The sequence below is a fragment of the Palaemon carinicauda genome, chromosome 9 (genome assembly GCF_036898095.1).
Source record: "Palaemon carinicauda isolate YSFRI2023 chromosome 9, ASM3689809v2, whole genome shotgun sequence".
Classification (NCBI taxonomy): Eukaryota; Metazoa; Arthropoda; class Malacostraca; order Decapoda; family Palaemonidae; genus Palaemon; species Palaemon carinicauda.
Genome location: NC_090733.1, coordinates 100,368,290 through 100,378,665, shown reverse-complemented (window position 1 = coordinate 100,378,665; position 10,376 = coordinate 100,368,290). Strand labels below are relative to the sequence as shown.

At 47.9% G+C, this 10,376-nt stretch overlaps 1 pseudogene; it reads right to left on the bottom strand.

Moving 5' to 3' along the window:
* Positions 1-605: 605 nt before the first annotated feature.
* On the bottom strand, positions 606-1,547 carry LOC137646809 (uncharacterized; annotated as a pseudogene).
* Positions 1,548-10,376: the final 8,829 nt, after the last annotated feature.

Sequence of the window (10,376 nt, the reverse complement as noted above, 5' to 3'; positions counted from 1 at the left end):
GAACCATTCCCTTGAGGGCCAAAAGGGGGCCACTAGAGTTATTCTGGTCCCTTCGTGTGACACAAACTTTTGTATTACTTTGTAAAGGATTTTGAACGGTGGAAAAGCGTACACGTCCAGATTGGACCAGTCTAACAGGAAAGCATCTATGTGGACTGCATCAAGATCTGGCACTGGGAGCAATAAGTCTCTAGCCTCTTTGTCTTTGAGGTCGCGAATGTGTGTGATACTGCCACATACATCCATGTGGTAAATGTAATGGAGGGTGACAATTTAAACCAGTAGGTTCTTAAAAATCCCGTATAATGAAGACAAACGGACATGAATGTGACAAGCAGCGGGGAACAGGCCCATGCTTGTCGATACAGTGACCACTGAACAACGACTGACTACTATATGCACATGGCGGAAAGAAAAGCAGTGTTGACACATATAATTATAATGTTGCCACGATGCATAATGAAAAAGTGGTCTTACAGTATATGTAATGGGAAAAGATAAATGGAAATAAATATCATTCTTCTACAAAATAATAATAAAGCAAATGTACATAAATGTTCATAACTGTACGTAATGTAAATATTATACGGCATAATATTAGATATCTATACACCTCCCTCCCCCTTTACGCTCGTAGCAGTGTCTCGAGCGGAACGGTAATTTCTCTGAGCTAGTCAAGGTGAATGACGAGGGATATTGGAGGGTTCGGATGATGGCTCTCTTTCCTGGCCAGAACAAGGGGACACAGGGTCTTGGGGAGAGGTGTCATCACTTATATTAGCCACTGGGCGTTAATGTCGTCGGTTTCGAAACCATACACGACCACTTGGAAGGCGTACTTCATACTCTCTGGCCATTCCGCGGCCCATCACGGTACCAATCTTGTCCCATCGAAGTGTCGTTGTGTCCTGTATCCCAACTCGTTGGCCGATGGTGAGATTGGGTAGAAGGCGGGCATGAGAGTTGTAAAGGCTCACGGCGTGGTCGGTTTGGGCAGCAGTGCGGCGGTCGTAATCTTCGGTCTTAGTTTGCCACTCCTCTTTGAATGATCTGGGGTGGGCTGGAACACAAGTGCGGAGAGGATGGCCATAGAGAATCTGCGCAGGGGAGCGTCCAGCAGGAATCGGTGTATTCCGAAGCTCCATCAGTCCTCTATCAAAGGCTTCACAATCTATGTTCCCGGATGGGGTGGTCTTGAGGATAAGGTGTTTCACAGCTTTCACGGCAGCTTCTGCGTGTCCATTAGACTGAGGGTAATGTGGAGATGTGATGATGTGATGAATTCCCCAGCGGTCAGCAAATTGCTTGAAGTCGTGGCTGGAAAATGCGGGTCCTCCATCAGTTCGTAAGCGGAGTGGAACACCAACCTCGCGGAAGAAAACACAGAACATTCTTGTAACTCTGGCTGTAGTTGTGTCACATCCACGGGGAACAACCACAGGCCAGCCTGAAAGTCTATCAACAATAACAAGGAAGGATTTTCCTGCTACGTGGAAGAAGTCAGCCGACACACTTTCAAAGGGCCGGGATGGGTGGTCGTCACACATGTAAGGTTCCTGTTGCTGACTAGGGCGAAGCTGTTGGCAGGCCTCACAGCTTTCTACTTTACTCTTAATATCTGCATTGATGCCTGGCCAGAATACTGTCTCCATTGCACGACGTCGAGTAGCTTCAATCCCTCGGTGGCTGTCGTGGAGTCGATCCAAGGTGCGTCGACGGAGGGCTGCAGGGATGACGATCCGGGGTCCATACAACACCAACTCTCCATCCGCGTAAAGGTTGTCCCGCAGCTTCCAATACGGGAGGGCGGAAGCGTGGAGATCATAGCGGTTGGTGGGAAAGCCATTGGATACGTAATGAACGAGACGATTGTAATCTTGATCCTGAGATGCGGCCATGCGGATCTCCTGTAGAGACTTATCCTCTTCGATGATGGGTCCTGTTGCCTGGACGTCAGTAAAAGTGGCGGTGCTGGCAACGATACGCCTGACATGTGCAGTCGAAGTAGTGCATTCTTCTTCATCTTCAGGTGTGGGGCGAATGGTTGGGGAGCGAGACAGGGCATCTGGTATGCAAAGTTGCTTCCCTGCCCGCCATACTGCAGTGAAGATGTAGGGGGCCAGTTTCATCTTGAGACGTTGAAGGCGTGGATTCTCAATAGCATCCAGAGTGTAGTGATTGAGAATCGGTATCAAGGGACGATGATCAGTCATTAAGGTGAAATGCTGAAGTCCGGACAAGTAGAGGCGGCACTTAGCTATAGCCCAAGTGACTGCAAGTAGCTCCAGCTCTATGGTGGCGTAACGAGTCTCAGTATCCGTAAGGAAACGAGAGCCACACTGGACGAGACGCATCTGACCTCGGCCGTTATCTTGAAGCAGGACATAGCCGAGACCATATAAGCGTTAGGCATCTGTTTGTAGAACTACAGTCGAGGCAGGATTGAAGGGTGCTAGGACAGGAGGTGAAGTCAGAGCTGTCTTGACTTTCTTAAATGCTCGCTAATGGTCGGGCGTCCAGACAAATGAACGTTTGGGGCTCATAAGTGGGCGTAGGGGCTGTGCTGCTGCTGCGATGTCTGGAGTGAAGTCGGCAAGTTGATTGACAAGACCCATAAACGACCTGACATCTGTCATGTTAGATGGTGTAGGAAAGTCCTGTATAGCTGATACCTTGTCAGGGTCTGCTGCAATACCATCGGATGATAAGACATAACCGCAAAAGTTAACTGTAGGGGCGGCTACAGTGAACTTGTCCTTGTTGAGGGTGATGCCATATTGACGGCATCTGGTCAGCATCTGGTGCACGTGTTGTAGGTGGGAAGGGAGATCCTCGTCGGAAAGGAGGATATCATCTACAACCTTCACACAGTTGGGAACACCTTGTAGTGCCATATCTCCACGGAGGCAGTATGCATCACCTGTTGCTGAAAATCCCATAGGCCCACGACAGTGCTGGAATCTTCCGTATGGAGTTATAAATGTAGTCAGTTGGCGGTCCTCTTCTGCCAACTCCATTTGCCAATAGCCATGCAGGGCATTCGCTGTGGTGAAGTACTTCGCAGTAGGAGAGATGTTGCGGACAGCATCATGGGGCGTTGGTGATGGGTGTGTAGGGCGAGCTACTTGAGAATTTAGATGGGTGTGATCCACAGTGATGCGCACACCTTTGTCCTTCGATACCAAGAACCTGGAATGGCACCATTCAGAGGGTTTGTCGCCTGCTGGTCTGATGATTCCTTGTTGCACCAAGGAGTCAAGTTCTTCTTTCACTTGATCTCTGAGAGCAAATGGAATGGGCCTGGGCGTATGGACAGCGAAGGGTGTAGCACCAGGTTTCAGGTGAATCCTCATTGGAGGGCCTGCCATTTTCTTTAGTGACTGGGGTTGTAGATCCTTCTTGGATATGAGGACGTCGCTGAAGTGCCGAAGAAAATAGTCCTTAATAGCTGCGGGTGACGTCATGGCGGAGGCAGGAAACTGAGCGCATCTGCTGACATGTGTTACCTTGAAGATAGGCTTCGGGAAGTCCGGTGACACTATGGCAAGGGCTCGGCAATGTTCGCGAGAGAGGAGGGGAGTCTGGATATCCTCATGGACATGTATGGTTGCTGAGCAAGACTTGTTGCCAAGACGAAGTTTTGCCTGGAAGTATCCTACAGCCGGTGTCATGGGGGATCCATCTGCTGTCACAATGTCTGTCATGGGTGGAGGTTCAAGGCTTGTCCAAGGTATGCCGAGTGCATCCAAATGTATGGTGCCAATCACTGTGATGTCTGCTCCCGTATCGGGGATTAGCTGGATATGTGATGATATATCGCCAAATGACAGAGAGACAGTGACTGGTGTGGGGGACTCACTACCCGAGTTATCACCCACAAAACAGCAGCTGGTGTTTGACTTAGTAGTAGGAGGTGAAGCTGTATATCCCATCTGACTTTTCTTAGTAGACATACACATCTTCTCAAAATGTCCCTGTTTCTTGCAGTTATTGCACTGAGCTTCCTTAGCAGGGCATTTCTGAGTGCGGGGCCAATGACCTGTTCATCCACAGTTATTGCATGATGCACCAGTGGCTGGGCATTGTCCGGAATCATGTTTGCGAGAGCAATATTGACAAGGGTCACTGTTATGAGACTGGTGAGAATGTTGATCAGGAGATCGATGAGAAGTCCTCTTCTGTAAACGCTGGTTCTTCTTGTATGTAGATATGGCGTTGACTTGGCTAGGGGAAGATGCAATGGCTGATGCAGTTGCACATGTAGATTCGTAGGAGCGGCAGCATATCACAAACTCTGCGAGGGTAGATGAGGGTTGGAGGGGGATAAGGCCTATTAACTCATCGTCTCTCACACCCATCAAAATTACTATCTGCAATTGCCGTTCAGTGCAAGAGGTGGGGTTGCCAGTGCATAAGTCCACTTCATCAGCTTGTTTACAGGACAACAATTCCCTGCGTCGTAAGGCTTCATTTCTAAGGCTGCAAAAGTGCTTCTGCAGTGTATCCAACACCTCTGTAAGGGAAAGTGATGTGTTGGGAGGGATGCCCAGTGTATGCGTAAGCAGGCGCTGGACGTCCAGGGAGATGCAGGTTCTCAGGTGAATCAGCTGGGAAGTTTGATGTAATCTATCAAGTCCAACTAATGCTGCATAATCCTCAAAACGGAGTCTCCATTGGCGAAACGCTTGACATGTTGCATCTTGTTGCAAGAGATGGGGGATGGACCGTAGGCTTGCTAGAAGTTGTAGGTGTATGCACTGAGAAGCCAGGGGTTGGGGTAACAGGTGTAACAGGAGGTGCAATTATGGGGTTAGGTTGCTGGAGTTGCGATGCCGCAATCTGTCCTGATAGTGTGACGGGCCGAGAGAGGGTTGTGAACTCAAAGGCAGGATGCAATCAACTGAGTTATATTGTTATAGAACACTCTCCTTTATATACAAAACCTCAAGGCAACAGGACATAACAAGTTAACAAGAAAGACAGTGTTACAGAGGAAACAGCAGACATGAATTTTCATGTTCGTTTAGTGCGAGGGAAGAGCGAAGATACAAGCATAATATATGCAAAAGGAATTATGTACAATTGTGTAACACACGGTTGGTACATGGCTCCCCCCCTAAAAATGACATACTGTATATGTTAAATAGGCGGGTCATCTGGCAGAAGATAAGCAGGTTTTAAACGATCAATGGAGACCCAGTCTTCTTTGTTCGCAAAGCCAGTCGGATATTTCCGGGAAGGTGTCCTCGGGTATCGCCGCGAGAACATAATCCACTTTGGTGGTTGAGCGAGTCACGCCCCTGATACAAAAGTGGACTTCTGCGCGTTGAAACCAAGCAAACGCTTCTCCGCTGGCGAACGGTGAAAGTTTCAATGGGGCGGCCGCAGCGCTAACTGCTGTAGTAGAGTCCTTCTCCGTCATAGTACTAACGATGGAGGGGCGAGGGAGGTGGGAGTGGAAGGCAGTGGGAGCGAGTAGACTTCCGGGGTCACCAATGTGACGGGCCGAGAGAGGGTTGTGAACTCAAAGGCAGGATGCAATTAACTGAGTTATATTGTCATAGAACACTCCTTTATATACAAAACCTCAAGGCAACAGGACATAACAAGTTAACAAGACAGACAATGTTACAGAGGAAACAGCAGACATGAATTTTCATGTTCGTTTAGTGCGAGGGAAGAGCGAAGATACAAGCATAATATATGCAAAAGGAGTTATGTACAATTGTGTGACATACGGTTGGTACAATAGCAAGGAGAAAAGGGACATGAACCGCTGGTTGTCTTCCTGTCCTGATTGCTCCATCTGTAGTCTGAAGGTCTGCTCCTCTTGTCGTCGCCGGTCTTGTTCTTGCAGGCTGGAAGTCTGTAGAAAATGTATGAGATGAAGTATATCATTATTGTGGTCTCCTGACCTATTGGGAGTCAGGGGAGGAGGGAGAGTGGTGCTGGTATCTTCATCAGCAGTGGGGAGGTGCAAAGGTACTTCGTCCGTCGTCAGACCCTCCGTTTGATCCTCTGTCTGATCCATTAAAGAAATTAGCTGTTCCTCTTGCTCAGCCATATTGAGTTTGGTGTCGTAAGAGAGCTTGAAATCTGTAGAGAGCCAGAAAAATATCCAAATCGCTGTATGTGAGCGAAAGAAAGCACTTTGGATAGTTAAAAATTACAATGTTTGTCAGTGAGCTTGTGAAATAAGCGGCAGTTGGGTGAGATGAGCGAGTGTGTGTTGCGATCAGAGGGGAGGCGGGTGGGGTGAGTGAGCGTGCCTCTGGGCGAGAGCCTCGGGCCTCAGTCACCATCGATGCATGAAAGAGGGAGGACGTGTGGTGGGGCTGCGGAGAAAAATGGCGCTACAGTACAAATGTCCCAAAAAAAATGTTGGCAAGGACACTAACATAATACAACACAGCACTGTAACACACTGACAATCTAACCCTGCACTGCACAAACACTGTATCGTTCTTAAGAGACACTGTAGTTAAAATCTTGAGTCACTGTAAGGGATCCAATGTGCGAGACGAGACAAGAAGTAAAAAGCAATGGCGGTCGTCGTCTTGGAATCCATAACGTCCGGTTACTCACTGCGCCATGTGTGTGATACTGCCACATACATCCATGTGGTAAATGTAATGGAGGGTGACAATTTAAAACAGTAGGTTCTTTAAAATCCCGTATAATGAAGACAAACGGACATGAATGTGACAAGCAGCAGGGAGCAGGTCCATGCTTGTCGATACAGTGACCACTGAACAACGACTGACTACTATATGTATATGGCGGAAAGAAAAGCAGTGTTGACACATATAATTACATTGTTGCCACGATGCATAATGAAAAAGTGTTCTTACAGTATATGTAATGGGAAAAGATAAATGGAAATAAATATAATTCTAATACGAAATAATAATAAAGTAAATGTACATTAATGTTCATAAATGTACGTAATGTAAATAATATACGGCATAATATTAGATATCTATACAGCGAATAGGTCTATGCAAGGACGACCCCAAAGTCACCACAGGTTCTTGCAGACTTCTTGATGGAGTGTCCATTCTGTGGACAGAATTTGACCTCTCCTGCTAAGGCTGGCTGCCATCACATTCTTCTCCCCCTGAATAAACCTTGTTACAATTATTACATTCCTTTCCTTTGCCCAGAGGAGAAGAGTCCTCGCAGTCTCGTAAAGGGACATCGAGTGGGTTCCGCCTTGCTTGGCAATGTAAGCTAATGCTGTGGTGTTGTCAGCATTGACCTGCACCACTTTGTTCAAAATTGACCCTTCGAAGCTTCTGAGGGCCAACAGGACTGCTAACAGTTCCTTTTGGTTATTATGGAAGCTCTTCTGATCCTCTGTCCACAACCCCAAAACTTCCAACTTGCCCAGTGTTGCTCCCCACCCCGAGTCCGAGGCGTCGGAACAACACAAGGTCTGGGTTCTTCAGTTCTAAGGGGTGACTTTCCTGATACTTGTCCGGATCGTTCCACCACTGAAGGTAACTTCTTCTGGATTCTGTAATGGGAATGCACATAGTCTCTAAATCTTTCTCCTTTTTCCAATGAAGATTGAAGTGGAATTGGAGAGGACAAAGATTCAGCCTTCCTAGGGAAACAAACTGTTCCAACGAGGAGAGGGTTCCTAACACACTCATCCACTTCCTCGCAGAACACTTCTGCTTCTTTAGAAAAGATTGCAGTTTTAAGATGGCTTGTTCCATCCTTAAGGGAGACGGGAAAGCACGAAAAACTTGACTTTGAATCACCATCCCCAAATAGAGTATCTCTTGTGATGGTGTCAGAAGAGATTTGTCCCTGTTGACAAGAAGACCCAATTCTTCAGTTAGTCTCAAAGTTATCTGAAGATCCTTCAGGCAGCGATCGTAGGTATGAGCTCTGAGAAGGCAATCGTCTAGATACAGGGAGGCTCTGATGCCTCTGGAGTGCAGAATTCTTGCTACATTGAGCATTAGTGTCGTAAAAATTTGAGGGGCGGTACTGAGACCGAAACACAGGGCTTGAAACTGAAACACTCCCTCCTTGAGAACAAACTTCAGATAATGTTTGAAGCTCAGATGAATGAGGATGTGAAAGTAAGAGTCCTGGAGGTCTAATAAGACCATCCTGTTGCCCTTTCTTACTGCTGCGCAAGGACTGACTTTGATGTCTCCATAGAGCACTTCGTCTTCTGGCCAAACGTGTTAAGTGCACTTACATCCAGGACTGGACACCATCCCCCCCCCCCCCCCCCCGAGTTCTCGGGAACCAGGAACAATCAGTTGTAGAAGCCTGGTGACCGTAAGTCCCGCACCCACTCTATGGCCCCCTTCTCCAACAAGAGAGACACTTGGAGTTGTAAAGCCTGCCTCTTTGACTCCTCTCTGTATCTGGGAGAGAGATGTAATGGGGCTAAAGCTAAAGGAGGTTTCCCTATAAAAGGGATTTTGTAACCCTCCTTCAGAAGATGTACTGACCAAAGGTCTGCTCCTCTCCTCTCCCAAGCTCGCCAGAAGTTGTGTAGTCTGGCTCCTACTGCCTGAAGGCGAAAGCAGTCAGACTGCTTCGCCCTCTTCTGAATCCTCTCTTCTTTGCTCTCCTTCCATCGGGCCTGGAACTACCCCTGCTGGAAGTCTTCCCTCAAAAGGGCCGAGAAAATTTAGGGAATGGCATTTCTTCCTTAGGTTTGCAGCTAGAGAAGGAGGATGGTAAAACCTTTCTTGCCGTCTTTGAAACCAGATCTTGAGTGGCCTTCTGGGTTAATGCGGATAAAATCTCTAATCAATTCCTGTGGAAACAGAGAGGAAGATAGAAGTGCATATAGCAATTCTGATTTCTGAAAGGGAGTAACCCCAAGAGACAGAAACGAACACATCTGAGCCCTTTTCTCAAGTACCCCTGCCGAGAAAAGCGCTGCCAACTCATTAGAACCGTTCGTAACGCTTTATCCATACAGGACATGATGTGGATTAGACTAGCAGTGTCACCATCTTTAAGAGCTGAAACCTTATTCCCCAAGGCTCCCAGAGTCCAGTCGAGGAAATTAAAAACCTCGAAGGCTCTAAAGACGCCTTTGAGAAGATGATCCAATTCCAAAGTAGACCAGAGAATCTTGGTCTTCCTCATGGCCGACTGACGGGGAGAGCGTCTACAAGACTTGAAAAATCTCCTTGGGCAGAGGCAGGAACTCCCAAGCAGAGAACTTCTCCCATTTCGTACCAGATACTACATCCAGATGCCAGTCAAGTCTGAGGAAAAGCAAAAGCTGCCTTTCCTTGGTCCTTCTTAGACTCCATCCAGTCTCCCATCATCCTTAGAGCTCTCTTTGATGACCGTGACAGAACCATCTTGGTAAGAAGAGACTTCTTCGACGCCTTCCCAAGCGTGAATATAGAGGGTGGCGAACGTGGAGCAACGGGCACAAAAGAATCTGGAAACTCGTCGTTGAAAACTTTCATGAGTTTCTTAAGATCCACTGAAGGATGAAAAGACTTAGAATCTTCTCCTGATAACACCTCAAATATTTCCACAGGGAAAAGGTGATCATCGACGTCTTCCTCTGATAAAGCCCTAACGGAAGTAGCGACGTTGTGCTTATCATGATACATATCATAAAGGTCCTGACTTCAGGCATCAAGAGACGCCAGATCATCGTGTCTGTCACCTTGTTGATCTAACGCTTGACGCTCAATAAAGCGCTCGCGGTCAAAGCGATTGGAATTAAGGCGTTCTTGATCTCGACATCCAATTAGACTAGTGTCATCACGAAGTCCGAGGCTCTCATGTTCACTGTCATGCCTCACTTCTTGACTCCCGACATCGCGTAAGGTTGATTGACGCTCATGTCACACTCCGTAAGACGCTCGACGCCGCGTACCACTTGACGCTCGACATCACGTCTGGCTGCTTGCCGCACGATGTCGCGTCCTGAAGGACGCTCGACGTCACGTCCTGAAGGACGCTCGACGTCGCGTCTTGCTGGACGCTCAACAGCTGGACGCTTTATGTCACTATTTGCTGGATGGTTGATGTCACTATTTGCTGGACGCTCGAGATCACTTCTTGCAGGACGCTCAACGTCGAGCTTAGTAGGACGCTCGCCGCCTCGCTCTGTAGGACGCTCGACGTCACGTCTAGCTGGACGCTCAAGATTACAATTTGCTGGACGCTCAACATTACGATTTGCTGGACTCTCGAGATCACGTCCTGCATGACGTTGAACGTCACGTTTAGGAGAACGCTCGGCGCCTCGCTCTGTTGAACGCTCGACCTCACGTCTGGCCGCTTGACGCTAAATGTCACATCTGGCCGCTTGACGCCTGGCGTCACTTTTGGCTGCTTGACGTTCGGGGTCAAGATTATGTCCGCTTTCCTTATGA